The sequence below is a fragment of the Gossypium arboreum genome, chromosome 6, assembly GCF_025698485.1.
Source record: "Gossypium arboreum isolate Shixiya-1 chromosome 6, ASM2569848v2, whole genome shotgun sequence".
Taxonomy (NCBI): domain Eukaryota; kingdom Viridiplantae; phylum Streptophyta; class Magnoliopsida; order Malvales; family Malvaceae; genus Gossypium; species Gossypium arboreum.
The window spans coordinates 67,337,981-67,356,322 of record NC_069075.1 but is presented as its reverse complement, the minus strand read 5'-3'; positions in this window follow the sequence as shown (position 1 = coordinate 67,356,322).

Genomic DNA, 18,342 nt, shown 5'->3' with positions numbered 1-18,342 from the left:
GGTAGAAAATGCATGTTTTTTGTTTGCTAAACGACTTTTGTAAAGTGATTTTCGGTAAAAACGACAAGTAGGGACTTATTTGTAAAAGTCTATAAAATGAGTAGAAAAATGTGAATAAATGAAAAATGTCGACTGTCAGGAGCATGAAAAAGGTTTTGCTAGGCTTAGGTTGTGAGGAAATTGAATGAAACTCATTTTACGAGCCTAGGGACTAAATTGTAAAAATGTCAAAAGGTTAGGGGCAAAAAAGTAATTTTTGCCATAGTATATTTTTGGGCCAAATTGAATAATGTGATGATTAAGTAAGTCAAAATTGATATTATAGATCAAGAAAAATGAAGTTCGAGTTTAGACCAGGGAAAGAATGAGGTTATGGACTAAATCGAACTAATAGCTATTTTTATAACCGAGGTAAGTTCGTATATTAAATAAGCTTTAATATAATTATATTTAAATGCTTTAATATTGCATGAACTGTATGATTGATTGTGTGGACGAGTTTAACTCTACGGATGAGTTCGACGACGGTTCGATAAGTAAGAAATCCCGTTTGAACTTTAGGAATAGATTAGGATACAAGTGACATGTCACTAGGGTTACCATGTGTTATGTGATTATGTGATCTGGGTGCTGGTCTCGTACGTCCTATCGGAGGTTGAATATACCGGCATCTGTTGCGGTTACTTGACAGCTTGTGTGAGCAGCACCGAGTGGCTACGTCTTGACTAACAGCTTGTGTGAGCAGGCCCATTGATTAGCTCGAGAGCGAGAAATTATGCGATATGAGATTGAGGTAGCATTGGCTACATATGTGGCAGTTAGTGTGCAAGATTCCCAAGTATTCGGCATTATTGTTCCGAGTGGTTCACGGGTATGTCAAAGATGAAAATAAGTGTAAATTCGTTACGAGATGGTACAGGTATGTACTCAAAGCTTATGATTATATATATCATGAAATGACGATTTCAAGGTAAGTTGTGATGGAAGTGAATTATGAACATGAGATTATGGTAAATTATGTTATCTTATGTTATATTACTTGCATGATTAATGTATGGTAAGGTTGCTTATTTCTTCATACGAGCTTACTAAGCTATTTAGCTTACTCCGTTTTATTTCAATGTTTTACAGTGTCAGCAAGCTAGTTCAGGAATGGAGATTGTCGGAAGTCGCATCACACTATCAAACTGTTATTTTGGGTATCGATGATTTTAAACATTTTGAGAATATGGCATGTATAGGGACTTGATCATTTTGTTATATGTGTCATTTGATTTGGCCAAATGTAATGGCTTATATTTTTTTAAGGTGTTTTGGTGTTTGGCCATGTAATTGGCTTATTTTGGCTAAAATAGTTGTAAGCCTATTTATATAAGTTTATGTGCTAACGGCTTTTGTTTATGTGTTTTGTAATGGGTTGCTATAAGTTTATTATGGTTAAATGACTTGTTGTGAAATGGATGAGATTGGTCTTTTGGTGTGCTAGGAAATTTAAGTAGAATTATGCATGATGGAAGTATTCATGTTGATACTAGTGAATGTGAGTTTGGTATGAATTGATTTGCTAAAATATGCTACAGTAAATATGTTAAGTGTTGGTAATGAATGATATGATTTAGCCTTGATTGTGGATGTTTTGGTTGATTAAACCTGCCATGGATTATGCTTTTGAACTTGTGTGAGTGTAGGTGTAAATGAGGGTGACAAATGGCTTGGTAAATAGCCTTTATTTTGTCAATACGGGTAGACACATGGGCGTGTGTCTAGGTCGTATGTGACACACGGTTTGCCCCACGGGCATGTGTTCTGGCCGTGTGTCCCTTGCACATTAATTTTGAGAAGCAAAATGCTCAGAATTGAGCACATTGACAGAGACACGGGCGTGTCTCAGCCGTGTGAGGGACACGACCTCAGGCACAGGTGTGTGTCCCGACGTGTGAAGTCTGCAACTATTTTATGAACATATAATTTACTACACGGCCTGGCACACGGGCGTGTGACTTGGCCGTGTGATATCAATTTGTTCATGCATTGCAAAATAGAGAGTTACACGGGTTAGTGACATGGGCGTGTGACTTGGTCATGTGACATCAATTTGTTTATGCATTGCAAAACAGAGAGTTACACGGTTTAGGGATATAAGAGTGTCCCAAGCCACACAGGCATGTGACCCCTGTTCATAGTAAAAAAAATTCTAAGTTTTGTAAAATTTTTCTAAGTGCTTGGTTTAATCCTGAACCACTTCCAAATCATGTTTTGGGCCTCGTAGGCTCATAATTAGGGACTTGATGATTGAATGCAAATGATTTTAATTTGGATGCAAATTTATGACTTGGAATTATATGTTTACTTGTGATATGAGTCCGGTAATGTCTCGTATCTTGTTACGGCGTTGAATACGGATAAGGGGGTGTTACAAAACAATTCGGGACTAAATCAAAAATAGTTAGAACTTCATGGAAAAAGATAGAAAAATTCACACTACAGAGGTCACATGATCGTGTGGCCAAGTCGTGTGACTCACACGGCTGAGACACATGCCTATGGCTTAGGCTGTGTAACATTCAAAATAAGGACACACAACAGTGTCTCAGCCTGTGTTTGTACCCGTGTAACTCTCTGACTTGGATCACACAGCCAAGCCACACGCCTGTGTGCTAGGTTGTGTAACTGCCTGATTTACAAACCTTTGAAACCTACAGGGACACACGACCGTGTTGTATGACTGTATGTCACACACGGCTGAGACACACACCCATGTTGTAAGAGTCCGTTTTCAGTGAATTCGGAATAGTTGTAACACCCCGTACCCGAGTCCGTTACCGGAGTCGAACACAAGGTGCACACAAACTTGACTTAATCATTTTCACAGTCCATTTAAAATTTTCCAGACAAGCTGGTTACTGCGTCACTGTCGCCTTAAAAATCATATCTTGAGTTTCAAAGCTTGAAAATCAGTTTCGTAATTTTTCCCTGAAATTAGACTCATATATCCATCCAAAAATTTTTTTCTAGAATTTTTTGTCGGGCCAATTAGTACAGTTTATTAGTTAAAGTCTCCCCTGTTACAGGGATCAACTAAACTGACCTTTGCGCATTACGACTTGGATATCTCCCTGTACAGGGCTTCAATACTGATTCCGTTTGTTTCTATAGAAACTAGACTCAAATAGGAATCTATAAATATATGGTATGACTCCTAATTATCTCTGGTTAATTTACAATGAATTTCCAAAGTCAGAACAGGGGATCCAGAAACCGTTCCTGCCCTGTTTCACGAGAACTTTAATATCTATTAACATATAACTCATATGACGGTTTCGTTTCTTCCATATGAAAGTAGATTCATCAAGGTTCATTTAAATAATTTATTCACTATTTAATTCCATTCCTAATAGTTTTAGTGATTTTTCACATCCACGTCACTGCTGCTGTCAGCATCTGTTTTCAAGGTAACCTTTACCTACTTCATAATTTCTTTGATTCAACTAGCCCTTTTAGCATACATGGCACAAGGAATGATCATGATTAACCATTCCAATGGCTAATCATTTCCAAACATTTCCATACCTCTTAATGAACAACATACAAAATGATTATGATACCATGCCAAAGTGTATATAAGCCATTTTAGCATGGCTATCAAATTTATACAAAATCAAGGGGTCTATGACCAACAAGCGAAAGAGTAGTCCTATACATGCCATTTCAAAGTTCAACCAAAATTTGTACCAAAAAGGCGGCTTTGATAGTGTGGATGACTTGACTTCGATGATCCCGAATCCGATAGCTAACGAGCAAAATCTATAAAACAGAGAGCCAAAGCAACGGGTAAGCATTTTAATGCTTAGTAAGTCTCAAGTAATGAAATCAGCTTTGACTAAAGTATTACATTCACATAGCTAAATGGATCACTTTAGTAATACACATTCTCATAATCATACTTACTTCACACTTCATCAACATATACACACACAAGGTATCAACCTATCTAAGAGCCGAAAGTTCGTTAGTCGATCGAGCGAACACTATTTCAAACGAATCGACTTTTCCGATGCACATGTAAACATACCTTATCGTATGGGTTTTTCGGCGTATTAATTGAATTTATTACAGCACCAAAACACTCACCTTCAACCGAGCTTCTTGAATTTAGCGGATATAACCACAAGCACAATTGCCTTGGTCTTAACTCGGATTTGGTAACTTGCACAAATGCCTTGGTCTTAGCCGGATATAACAACTTCATACGAATGCCTTGGTCTTAGCCGGATATAATCACTAGCATAAATGCCTTGGGACTTAGCCGGATATAATCACTAGCATAAATGCCTTCGGGACTTAGCCCGGGTATCATTCAAATGCTCATGTACACATATATCAATAATCATGACACATCCATATTTCATTCTCGTTACTAAGGCTCAAACACAAAACATTTATCAAATCTTTCCAATTTCGGCTCAATAGCCACACACAAAGAGCATGATTTTGATTTACTTAAGACATAATCCAATCGAATCATAATTTAAGTTCCATTACTCGAAGACTTACCTCGGACGTGGTCGAACGATTTCGACGGCTATTCGACTACTTTTTCCTTCCCTTTATCGGATTTAGCTCCCCTTTGCTCTTGAGCTTAACTTAGATGCAAATATGGCCGAATATCTTCAACTTTTCTCCTTTCAAACCGGCCAAGAAGAACCAAAGGATGAAGCTTTTCTTTTCTCTTTGTATTTTCTTCCTAGTTTTGGCTCAAAGAAAGGATGAACAATTTTTTTTCTTTCTTTTCCTTCAACTCACGGCAATGGGGGGGGGATCACACACCTTCTCTCTTTTTTTTTTTTTTCATTTCTTTATTCCTCACCTTAGTTAAATTTTTTTCTCCCATATTGCACCAACAAAACATGTCTATGACATGTTTTGCCCATCCTCCTTGTCATGGCCGCCACCACTTATAAAAAGAGGGTATTTGACATGCAAGACCATTGTTTTGCATGCATGCTTTAATTAGTCATCACACATTTCCTATCCTACTTTCAAAGTTTACTACTAGGTCCTTTTAGTGAAATTCACATTTATAACCCTAAATCAAATCATCAAAAATGTCACACAAATTAACACATATCATAGGCATCAAAATGAATATTAAATTATTTTTGTGCCTCGATTTTGTGGTCCCGAAACCACATTCCGACTAGGGTCGTTTTAAGGCTGTCACAATAGTGGTTTCTGGACCATAAATTCAAAGTCAGAAAAAATTATTTTATTATTATTTTATGGTTTACTACATGATAGAAATACCATATAAAAAATTCGTTAAGAAATTTTACTGTTTACATGCTCAATTTGATAAAAAGGACTAATTCGCGTAAAGTGCAAGAGTTGTGTTCTAATAGCTAAAGGTATTAAATAACTATAATGCTTTAAACTGGAGGTCCTTATATGGTAATTAGACCATTAATATGTTAGCGGATGATAATGGCTTCGTAATTTTGTAATTTTTAAAGATTATAAAGGTTAATTAAGTAAATTAGGTAATTAAATGATATATTAATAAAACAAAACAAATTTTTGTTGTGTTCATCTTTTCCAAAACACCATAACTGATTCTAACTTGAATAAAATAGAGTTAGGGTTCGGCCAAGCTTGAAAATTCAATTGGTAAGTGATTTTTGTCCCGTTTTTAGTGATTTCCATGTTTCCAGGATCATTATAGCTTAATCTAGCTAGCCCGGGACCAATTTGTGAAACTGTTAAAGTATTTGAGTTTTGCCATTGATGAGCATGTTAGGGTTTTGAAGTTTAATGGTAGAAAATGAATGGTTGTTGTTAGATAAACAACTTTTGTAATGGAATTTTTGATGAAATTATCAATTAGAGGTTAACTAAAAAATACGGTAAATTGTGTGGTAAATTTGTGAATTTTTGGAATATATGGGCTTCTATAAACATGTTTATAATTTGAATAGGCTTGGATAGGGATAAAATTGAATGAATTTCATTTTCCGAGCCTAAGGACTAAATTGCAAAGAATTAAAAGTATAGAGGCAAAATAGTAATTTTTTCCAAGAATGTGTGTTGGACTAAATTGAATATGAATTATATTGAATTGAATTAAATTCATTCGTATAGATTCGGTTAGACCTCGTATGGAGTTAGATCGAGGCAAAGAGAAAATTTTAGATTAGTCGCCTCCGTATCTACAAACACTCATCGAGGTAAACTCGTGTAATTAAATTGCGTATTTATATGCTTTAATTGAAATATATATATATATATATATATATGTGGATTGTATAATTGCTATGTATAATTATCGATCGCATTTCCGGTGACATACAACGACTATCGAGCCTCGTTTGAACCTTAGAAATTCGTAGGATACAAATGAAATGTCATTAGGGTTATAGATTTCAGCTCATATGAGCTTATTGTTATTCAGTTCAGAAGAGCTTATTGTTATTTAGCTCGGAGGAGCTTATTGTTTACAGCTCATAAGAGCATACTGATTCAGAGCTCATATGAGCATGCATGTACATGAATCGATGGATTACAGTTCAGTACACCTCGTGTGTACTACCTAAATATCCAATGATATTCTAAATGGTTCAAAGAGCACAGTTCTATTTCGAGTTTATATGAGTTCAATACGAACTAGTACATGTATTTACATGAATTACATGGAAATGGTTTGTATATGATATAGAGATACATGATATTGATGTTAAATGTATATGGAGTTTGAATAGTTGTTGAACTCATACATGATTCTCGGTTTTTATATGAATTACATGGCTAACATGGTTGATGAATATGTGTTAGGCTTTTGGCCAAATTGAGTTGAGATAGGCTTTGGGTTTGCTTACCTTAAATGTGATTAAAATGGTAAGTGAAATTCTCTGTTATACGAACTTACTAAGCTTAAATGCTTACTCTATATTATTTTCTGTGTTTTATAGTGATTTGGGAGCTCATTTAGGTTGGAAGCTTGTCAGAGCTATGTCACACTATCTGTAACAGCCCGATTTTGGGCCTAGTCAAAATAGTGGTTTCGGGACCACAAATCCGAGAGGAAAAAATTATTTTTATTTTATTTTTAAGGTCTACGGTGTCACGAAATGATTTTTTGAAAATTTCATCCAAAAATTTTGACGTTTAGGCACTCAATTTAGTCAAAAGGACAAAATCGTAAAAAGTGCAAAACTTGAGTTCTAGAAGCTAGAGGCGTCTAATTGCTATGAAAATTTAAATTGGAGGTCTTTAAATGGTAGTTAGACCATTGGTTAATTTTTTGGACAAAGATGGACATGAAAGAGGTGAAATAGAATATTTTTAAGTTAGGGGCATTTTGGTCATTTAGTAATTAAAATGAATTAAAAACAAAATTAAAAGCCAGTTTTTGTCCATCTTCAACCCCATGGCCGAATTTCACAACGGGAAACCATGGCTAGGGTTTTTCAAGCTTCCAAGCTCGATTGTAAGTCTGTTTTAGCCCCGTTTTTAATGATTTTCATGTTTATGAAATCCTCGTAACAAGATCTATCTATTTCTACCACTAATTTGAGATATGGTTAAAGTATAGGGTTTTGAACCATGATGAATAGGTGTATATTTTTGTGTTTAATAGTAGAAAATACATGTTTATGGTTAGAGAAACGACTTTTACTAAGTGATTTTCGGTAAAAATGCCTAAAAGGACTAATTTATAAAAGTTATAAAATATGTCATAAAAGTGTGATTTAATGAATAATGTGGGCTGCTATAAGTATAAAAGAGATTCAGCTAGGCTTTGGAATCGAAGAAATTGAATAAATTTCTTTTTTTTTTGAGCTTAGGGGAAAAAAATGCAAATATGTCAAACTTTAAAGGCAGAAATGTAATTTTTCCACAATATGATTTTTGGGTCACATTGAATAATGTGACTAATAAGTGAGCTAATTTTGGTACTATAGATCAAGAAAAATGAGATTCAGGCCTAAAACGAGGGAAAAACAAGTATTTGACGATTAGGTCCTTTTCACCATTTTAGTATCGAGGTAAGTTTGTATGTGAATAATGCAATGCTATAATTATGTTTTAAATTACTTTAATATTATATGATTTATATGATGGATATTATGAGCAAATTCAATAATGCCAAGATAACGAAGAAGTCCCGGTTGAACCTTAGGAATAGATAGGATACAAATGTCATGATATTAGGGTTAATGAGATTACGTATAAGACCATATCTGGGATATGGCATCATTATGGATTTCGTATAAGACCATATCTGAGATATGGCATCGATTTGAGATTTCGTGTAAGACCATGTCTGGGACATGGCATCGATACGAGACATTGTGTAAGACCATAGCTGGGCTATCGGCATCGATATTTGTGATCCCATGTAAGACCATGTCTAGGATATGGCATTGGCATCTCACTATGTGTATGAGATTTCCCGGGTATCCTTTAGCATTCCAAGTGGTTCAACGGATAATTCAAAGATTATGTCAAAGATGTGAAAAGATATGACTGTGTTACGAGTTCGTACAAGTATGTACGTAAAGTCTATAAGCATTGGCTTCATGATATTATAAGTTCATGATCAATATGAAAATGACCTTAAGTTAATCTTGTGAATAAGTATTTATGTTGATGATGTGTAAATTCATGGTAAATTCTGTTGAGAATCATGTGTTAGGCTTTTGAGCCATATCAAATTGAGAGATAAGATGTTTAGTTCACTTGATTTGTGATTCATTTGATATGTGTGAAAAATGAAAGATTTGCATTATTGCCTATTAAAATGATTATGAAAGTATGTGAAGTTAAGAGTTTAAGTCATTGAAAGATGTTAAGCTTTGGGCTTGAAAATATGAATACGCATAATTAATGTGCATGTTACTATAAGGCTTGAAATGATTTGTTAATGATTATTATGGTATGTTATATTGGAGAGATTATGATCATTTGGAAAATGTTAAGATGTATTAAATTATGCTTATAAATTAAAGGGGGTAAGCATTATGATTGAGTAAGTTATGCCTATGAAGATTTAATGGCGTTTATGTTGTGTTATGTTATATGTTTGTTGTATGACAAATGTATGACTATTGTTGCTTATTATTTGCATACGAACTTACTAAGATTTGTAGCTTACTCCCCTTCCTTTCCCATATCTTATAAGGTTGTATGCTAGTTCAAGTTGGAGATTGTTGGAGATGCTATCACGCTATCAAGCTATCATGTTGGGTAAATGAACACAAACCTTTGAGTCTATGGCATGTATAGGGACTAAGTCATTTTGTGTATGTATCATTATGATATGGCCAATGAAGGGCATGTAAATATTCAATAATGACTAGCTATTGGAATGGCTAGTTATGGATATGCTTTGGTGTTATGTATGTCTAAATGAAAGTTAATACAAAGAAATCATGAAATAGTAAAATTAGCATTAAAACAATTTTGGATAGCATCAGTAGTATAACTTTGAAAAATCACCAAAAATTGTGGAAATAAAATTAAAGGTTTAAAAAAATATGAAATTAAATCCTATTGAGTCTAGTTTTACATAGAATAAACGGTGTAAGTAACAGAATTTCACTTTATGATATATTTTAATTTTGTGAGACAAGGTCAGAATGATTTTGGGTTCCCCTGTTTTAAATTTGGAAAATCATTAAAAATTGTATAAAAATACTTGGGGGTTCAAATTTATATTTTTAAATTACTAATGAGCCTATTTTGAATAGAAACAAACGGGAACATCATCCGAATCCCGTATTAAGAGATAATTAATTTTTAGTGAAGAAAGGTCGAAACTGTCAAACAGCAGAACATGGATGAATTTGAAGAATTAACTATACTTATTGGCTAAACCATAAATTCTGAAAATTTTATACAGGAAGATATTTGAGTCTAGTTTCGGAAAAATCAAGTAGATCTTAATTTAGAATTCTGTAGCTCAAGATATAAATAATTTAGTGACTATGACTCAAGTGGACCGTTTTATTACGAACTATAAATATTTGTTTTGATATGTTTAAGCCTTGATTATGGTTGTGTTGGTAGCTTAATTGTTCCATGTTAAGTGCCATTGAAAGTGTGTATGTGAGTTTGCAAATGAGGGTGGCAAATGTCTTGGTAAATAGCCATTTTCTTGGCCACACGGGCAGAGACACGGCCGTGTGTCTCAGCCGTGTGAAGGACACGGGCGTGTGACTTGGCCGTATGACCCCAAATTGTGCATGACGTCATAAACAGAGAGTTACATGGGCTGAAGACACGGGCACGTGTGACCACACGGCCTACCCACACGGGCATGTCCCAAGCCACAAGGGCGTGTGACCCCTGTTTTGATGAAAAATTTTCTGAGTTTTCCAAAGTTTCTGGCTTAGTCCCGAACCACTTCCAATGCATGTTTTGGGCCTTGTGGGCCTGTATAAGGGATGATATGTATGTGTATGAATGGTTTTAAATTGAATGAAATTTTATGGACCGATTTTATATGATTGGTTATGTTTAAGTTCGGTAATGACTCATACCCTGTCCCGGCATCGGACACGAGTAAGGGGTGTTAAACCATCCGTTGGCTCTTTTGGTACTTTCGGTTATTTAATTTCGGTTATAATGACATGTATAGGTTAATTTGGACAATGTTGGCATATAAGTGTTTTGTTGAGATTAGCCACTTATATGGCTTATGTTTGGTATATTTTGATGTGTACATATATGTGGCCTTATCATATTTTATGTGTGTTTGATATGGTAGAATGTTGGAAAGTACAATGTGGTTTGAATATGCATATAAGATACGCTATATACCTTGGTGTGATTTAGTTCTTTGTTATGGAAAACTTATAGGTATATTGACGTTGGTTAGAATGGTATATTTAGTACCATTTGGAATTATTGGTATGTTTTGGTAAGAGAGTTAAGTGACATGAAATGGTGCAAAATGATTTACCTTGTGAATTGGTATTTTGGGTACCAAATGGGTGAGCTTGATAAGTGATCTACATGATAGGTTTTGGTACAATTATGCATATATGTATTTATTCACTTAGGTAAATTTGGCTACTTGGTTGACATGTTTGCATATTGTCATTTGAGGTGCCTAAGGGTATATTGGTTGTATGTGATGATTTTACATGTTTAAGGCTTGATTTTGGCTTGTTTTGAATGGCTATTATGACTTGTGTATAAGAAAAATGTTGAGTGTAGGTGGATGTCAAATTGGGTGAGAAATATGGCTTCTAAAATGACCTATTTTCGTCCATACGGGCAGAAACACTGGCATGTGTCTCAGCCGTGTGTGACACACGACCAAGTGACACGGCCGTATGCCCCCTGTATCTTTTAAAAAATGCAAGTCAATATGCTCACTCAGCCTGACACACGGGCGTGTGGCTTGGCCATGTGACCCGAGTCATTGAGTTACACGGGTACGGGCACAGGCTAGGACACGGCCGTGAGTTCCTTTTTTAAATGCCCACACGGCCTAGCCACATGGCCACGTGACCCCTACAGTGTTCAAAATTTTAAGTGTTTTTGAAAATTTTTCTGAGTTTTCGATTTATTCCTGATTTGTTTCTAATATATATTTTGAGCCATGAGGGCTTGTTTAAGGGACAATTTGTACAAATTTTATTGGTTTTTGACATGAATGCTATATGATATGAAATGTTTAAAATTTCTATCTGTTTAATTTATAAATTTGGTAATGCTCTGTAACCCTATTTCGGGGACGAATACGGCTTAGGGGTGTTACACATGTCTTAGGCCGTATGGCAAGAAATAGGTCATTTCCAAGCCATTTTTTTCACCCAAATCAAGCTCACACCTATTGATGAATGATGTCGATGAATGCGGAAGCGGATCGTAAAGTTTGTCAAAGTCACAGATTTATCCTAAATCTCTAGACGAACTAAAACTGAAACGGAAAACAACGAAAACAAATTAGCTTTCACAAAGGAGAGTCAAACAAAATTAAAACAAAACAAAGATGAACCGAATGGTAAAGAGTCCTTAAGATAATGAATTAGGGTTTCTTAGATGGAAAGAAACCGTCCTTTGACCACAAGAAAATGGCCCAACCAGATATGGAAAAACAAAACACAACCAAATTTGTTAGAAGTGATTTTAAAGACTAAAGTAAATTGTTTCGTGCAAGAATGTTTGAAATAATATGAAAAGATTAAAACTAATTTTGGTATGTTTCTTGATAGAACAAGATAGTAGAGCGTCTTTCTTAATGCAACTTTAACTTAGAATGAAAATTAATAAAATTAGCAAGCCAAAACAACAAGAACTAACTTAAATAAGAAAGAAACAATAAATTAAGGATAGAAAAGAGAGGATGACGTCCTAAGAAACCTTAGAAATTTTAAGAATCCGCAACTCCTTTCAATGGCTCTAATTCCCCCTCCAAGAAAAAGATCTTGGCAAGAAAAAGCTTGAAGATGATTCCCACAACCTAAAAGATTGTTAAAACAACTTCTAAAAGTAACTCAAGAGAAATTCTTGAAGAAAAATTCAAAGAGAATTATTATTTAACTCAAAAAAACATAAATCAATTGTGTGTTTATAAGCGTGGACGTCCATGCTACTTATAGGCCCCTAAAATAAGTTTTCGTAACCCTAATAGAATAACTAACATGACAACTCATCAAATAAAAAAAACAAAATAATTATAAGTGTGGACTTTTAATGGGAATTCAGCCAATGAATTAAATGGGCTCCTTGGGCTGAATTCTTACCTGAGATCCACCTATTAAAATAAAATTTGACCTATAGTTTAAAAATTTTACAATTTGGGCCACTTTGGTAATTTACACTAATATTCAATTATATTACTTTCCAAACTTCAGGATGGGCTTGTAGACATCTTAATGGGCCATTTTTTTAACAACTTGGTCTTGTGATCCATTTGCTCTTGAACTTGCCTCGTTCAAGCTCGTACATGAAATTCAATATGCCTTGGCTGCAAGATTCAGTTTCTTGGACCAAGATTTCCAAGAATTGAAATCTTGATTTTCTTGATTCTTGAAATTGTCTTAAACAACAAAATTGGACCAAGATTCAATTTCTTCATTTTCTTGAAAACAAGTGAATCTTGACTTTTTTTTTCGATCGTGTGCGCATCTAGGACCTTGGTAACGAAGTCTTAGATGGTCCTGTTCAATCTTGCTTGGATTTGCTTGGCCTTTGACCTCGTTATTGGGCCTTGAGGAAATTTGAGCCCATCACGTTCATGAGCCTGATTTCGGGCCTTAAGACTCGTATCACCTACAAGCCATTTGCACATAAAATCAAGCTTCAAAACATACCTAAAACATGCATAGTAAGACCAAATCGAATACCAAATTCCTTTCAACCAATATGCCATATAGGCACCTTAAAATGCAAACATACAATTTATCTAAATATATACATGTACTTGACACATTTCATTCATCGACACTTAGTTCATTTTCCATTACAAAACTCATCATAATTTGACCACATTTATACCATTACAAATAGTTCATATCTACCTCAAAGCATACCAACACTTGGTATCATTATAAACATACCAAGTGATCATTCCAAACATACCTAACATAATCACATTTAACTTTTCCATATTTGACTCATACCAATACAAAATAACTTTACCATTTGGACTATTTCTTACATACAACAAGACCATCAAAATGAAACAAATCTAGCCTTTTCCAAATGGTACCAACAACCAACATATATTCATACCATATTTCAATCATGCACATTTATGCAAAACTTTTCTAAAGTATACCATAACTTGACCATGTTGAGGTCAATTTATCTCTTATCACTTTGGCCATTTAAACATGCATTAACACATTATCAAAATAACACGCATCAACAAGGCATCAAAAGTTCCAAGTTTACATCAACCAAAATGACATATACATGCCAAACTCAACAACGACCATAAACCACAACTCTACCTATACATGCCATTATAACTTTGATCAAGACATCAAAATCTACCAATATAATCACTAGATAGTGTGATAGATCTCCGACAAGCTTCCAACCCAATCAAGCTTTCGATAATCTGTAAAGTAAGAGAAGATGACTACGTAAGCAATGAATGCTTAGTAAGTTCGTAAAAAAATTGAAACATAACTTATCACTTCAATACTGTCATACATAGATTAAACATGATGCAACTCCAATACTTTAACTTTGTATAAGCCTATTGAACACCATACAACTCACAATTGAGTATATTTAGAAACATCACATACACCTTTCATTCATAACATAATAAGGTCTCATAAATTGATTTACATAATTATCAACCTTTCCTTAAAATGATGAACCATTTCATTTACTTACTTCCCATTTCTTTCACTTAGCAAAAACTTAGATAACATCATCAATTCACTAATTATTATACTTGTTTTTGAATTTGGGTAACTTCATCCATAGCATACGTAAGTTTCTTATATAAGTACATCATTGAACTCATCAATCCCTTTTTAATTATATTACAATTCAACTATGAACTTACCATTTCATTACTTTTCCTCACCCGTTTCATATGCATAACATACAAGACATAAATGTAACATTAACCATAGCCACAAGCTAGTGCATTTAAGCATAACTCTTTTAGAATCAACTACACAATAAACCATTTCATGAGAAATTACGTAATTTGATTCTTACCACTCTTTCACGTACATAAGCATCTTTCTATTTGGCCACTTACCATTTCAATGCATATCTTTAAAACTAACATAATACAATCCAACCAATAGCTTGGCACAAGCCTAAGCATCATCAACAACACATGTTAGTGCATCAATTCATAATTCACTTGAATTAACATAAGATAAGTCATTAAACATGAATAACATCACTTGAATCATCAATTTCATGAACATAGACATACTTTCATTTACCATTTCCTTTTCATTCCTTTTCATAGTTTTCATGATATAAGTCATTTGAATACTTATCATTCTTTCCCTTTTCATGCCCATTGAACCTCTTAAAACAATATCGAATATGTGGGAAAGCTCATACAAAGTGTGCTTAGCATATGATGGAAACCATTCTTTTTCCTTTTCCTTTTTAATAGATTCTTATACGAACCATAAATGGGTCTGCTCACACATGTTGTCAATTGAAACGTAGCTACACGGTGTTGCTCACATAAGCTGTCGAGTATCCGTAACAAATGTCGAAACTCAGCCACCGGTAGGACATTCACGACCAGCATCCAAAATATGGTAACCCTAATGACATGTCATTTGTATCCTATATATTCCTGATCGCGTGATTCGTAACAAGTAATAAATATTTATAATGAAGATCAAACCTAGACTATCTATTATCACGACGAAAAGGCAAGCGCACCTATCGAACAATAGTATAGTAATGGCAAAACCGGGATATCGTACCTAAGGGAACCAAAAGTGCTAGTAATAACTATCTTTTTATTATCTAGCCTAAGAATAAAAAGGTTTGTTTTAATTAACTAATTATTTAAACTAATTAACTGATTTAATTAAAGCAAAGAGAAAATTTGGAAAAAAGACTTGAAGAAAAGCAATTCATAAAGACGACACCGAAGGAGGAATCCATCTAGATTTCACTTGTTATTTGACTCTGAATCGGACGATTTATTCACTTGACTTGATCCGTGAGACTCCCTAACCTATTTTATTATCCCTTTCGAGACTAGTAACGTCTAACCCTAAGTTGAATTAATCAAAATTTCTTTCTTAATTAAAACCCGTAGGGAAGCAGTAAATCACTCTAAGGACTCCCATATTAGGTTTCACCCTAATCTGACAAAATCTCGTAACCCTATTTCTAGGCGTTCGATCAACTCCGCTTAATTATGCCAAATCTACTTTTAGGCAGGGTCTATTCCTCCTCTATATAAGCAAATCAAATCATGAATTAATACCCGGAATATTAACTCAAGCATTAAGAACACATAATTAAGAACAAATCAAGTATTTATCATACAGTTCAGATAATAATAAGATCCATTATAGGTTTTATCCCCCTTAGGTATCTAAGGGGTTTAGTTCATAATAAAATAAGATTACATCTCAAAAGTATGAAAATAACAAAACATAAAGAAAACTCTAAAACCCCTGAAGGAATTCTGAGAGAGATCTTCAGTCTTGGAGTAGCTCCGACTTTTGAGATGGATCGTCTGGCTTTCTTCAAGTAATTCCTAGCGTGTGGTTCTGTATTCCAAAAAAGTTCTGGAAAAAGCGGTCTCCTTCTAGGTCACACTTAGGGTGTTTATATAGGCTTTGGATTGACTTTCTTCCTCCCTAAGTACCTTTTTCCGTGTAAAATACAACTCTTTGAAAAAGGGACACGCCCATGTGCCACAGCCGTGTGACGTGATTACTAGGCCGTGTTCGATCCGTTGAATTGCACACGGCCGTGTGGGCTCAATGGCCAGGCTGTGTGAATCGTGAAAACCTTGGTCGACACTCTCGAAGGACATGGGTGTGTGAGATGCCCTTGTGGCAAGGCTTAGGCTGTGTCATCTTCTCGATTTGGTCTGTTTTGTCCCTTTTTAGCTCGTTTTTGGCTCCTTTCGACTCTTAGTGCTCTCCTGAGTACAAAACATGAAATAACCGGATTAGGAGCACCAAAATCCACAAATCTAGTAATAATCATCCATAAATATGCTAAGTATTTGGGGTATAGATATGTATAATTTGGCGTTTATCAATTCCTAAGCTTCAAACGGGGCTCGATATTCGTCGAAAAGTCATTGGATTTCCATCACTTCATTATAAGATAATTTGCATAATAACATATATATATATATATATATATATATATGATTCAATCACAATAGAATCACATATTAACATTCAATTTAATCAACATTATATAGAATACAATTCATATGAACTTACCTAGCTCAATTGCAGAGATAACAAAGTATAGGGGCTTTTTGGTAATTTTGCATTCTCCTCGATTTTCCACTCGATCTTGATCTAAATTAATTATTTCATTCAATTTATTAATTTAGATAGTAAAAAAATTATTTATACAATTCAGTCATTTTGACATATTTACAAAATTGCCCCTAATATTTTACTTTTATTCAATTTAGTCCCTAAGCCTAAAACATGTAAATTAACCATTTTTATTGCAATTCCCACTATCCAGATATTCATAGCCACCATTTTAGCCGATGTTTGCACAATTTCACATCAAGTCCTTGAACTATTACTATTTCAACTATTTAGTCCCTAATCGACAAATTCATCAAAAATCACTTAAGAAAATACTTTTAAATTCCAACTAACACTTCAAATTCATCATTTAACTTCTAAAATCACAATGTTCATCAATGGAAAAATTCAAAGTCTTTAACAGTTTCAAAATCGAAGGTAAGGGCTAGCTGGACCTAGTTGCAACAATCTCAAAAATATAAAAATTATTAGAAACAGATGAAAAATGGCTTACCATGCATCATCCAAAGTAGAACCGAAGGTTGAAGCTTGCCTATGGTGTATTTCGGTGATGAACAAGCCAAAACAAAGAAGAAACCTTATGTTTTATTATTATTATTATTATTATTATTATTATTATTATTATTATTTTAACCTTTATTCATTATTTTAATAATAAAATAACTTATAAAACTTCTAAAATTAAAATAAATTTAAGCATCCATCGCCCCACTATTTTAAGGATGGTTTATTTATCCATTAAGGCCATCCAATTATAATTCTTTAATCAATTAACACCTTTAAACTAATAGCGATTGGCTTTATCAACTTTTACGATTTAGTCCTTTTTGCTTAATTAACTATCAAAACATTAAAATTTCTTAACATAACTTTAATAAACCTTAATAATACTCAATAAATATTTGTAGAAATATTTACAGCTCAGTTTATAGAAACGAGGTCCTAATACCTGATTTTGTAAAACCACTTGACGTTAGGGTCTTACCACTTAACTTAATTAATCATTCGAATAGCATAAATTACCATATCAAAAACCTTTTAAAAACCATAATTGACTCGTAAATATTTGTAAATAATATTTATAAACTCACTCATCAGATTTGTGGCCTTGAAACCACTGTTTTCGACCTCACTGAAAAATGGGCTGTTACAACTTCACTTTCGGCAAAACAAGAAAATGAGCCAAGAAAAATATCCTTAGCCCATCTTTCTCTAGTCGAGTGGAGTGTAGAAGAGATCTTGCCAATTTGACCTTCAATTCCTTGATCTCTCTTTAAGTTTCACTCATGTTGGCTAAAAGTAAATGCGAGGAGGAAATGATAAAAGAGAGTTAAGTTTTTAGCTTTAATAAGTGCAGTGATAA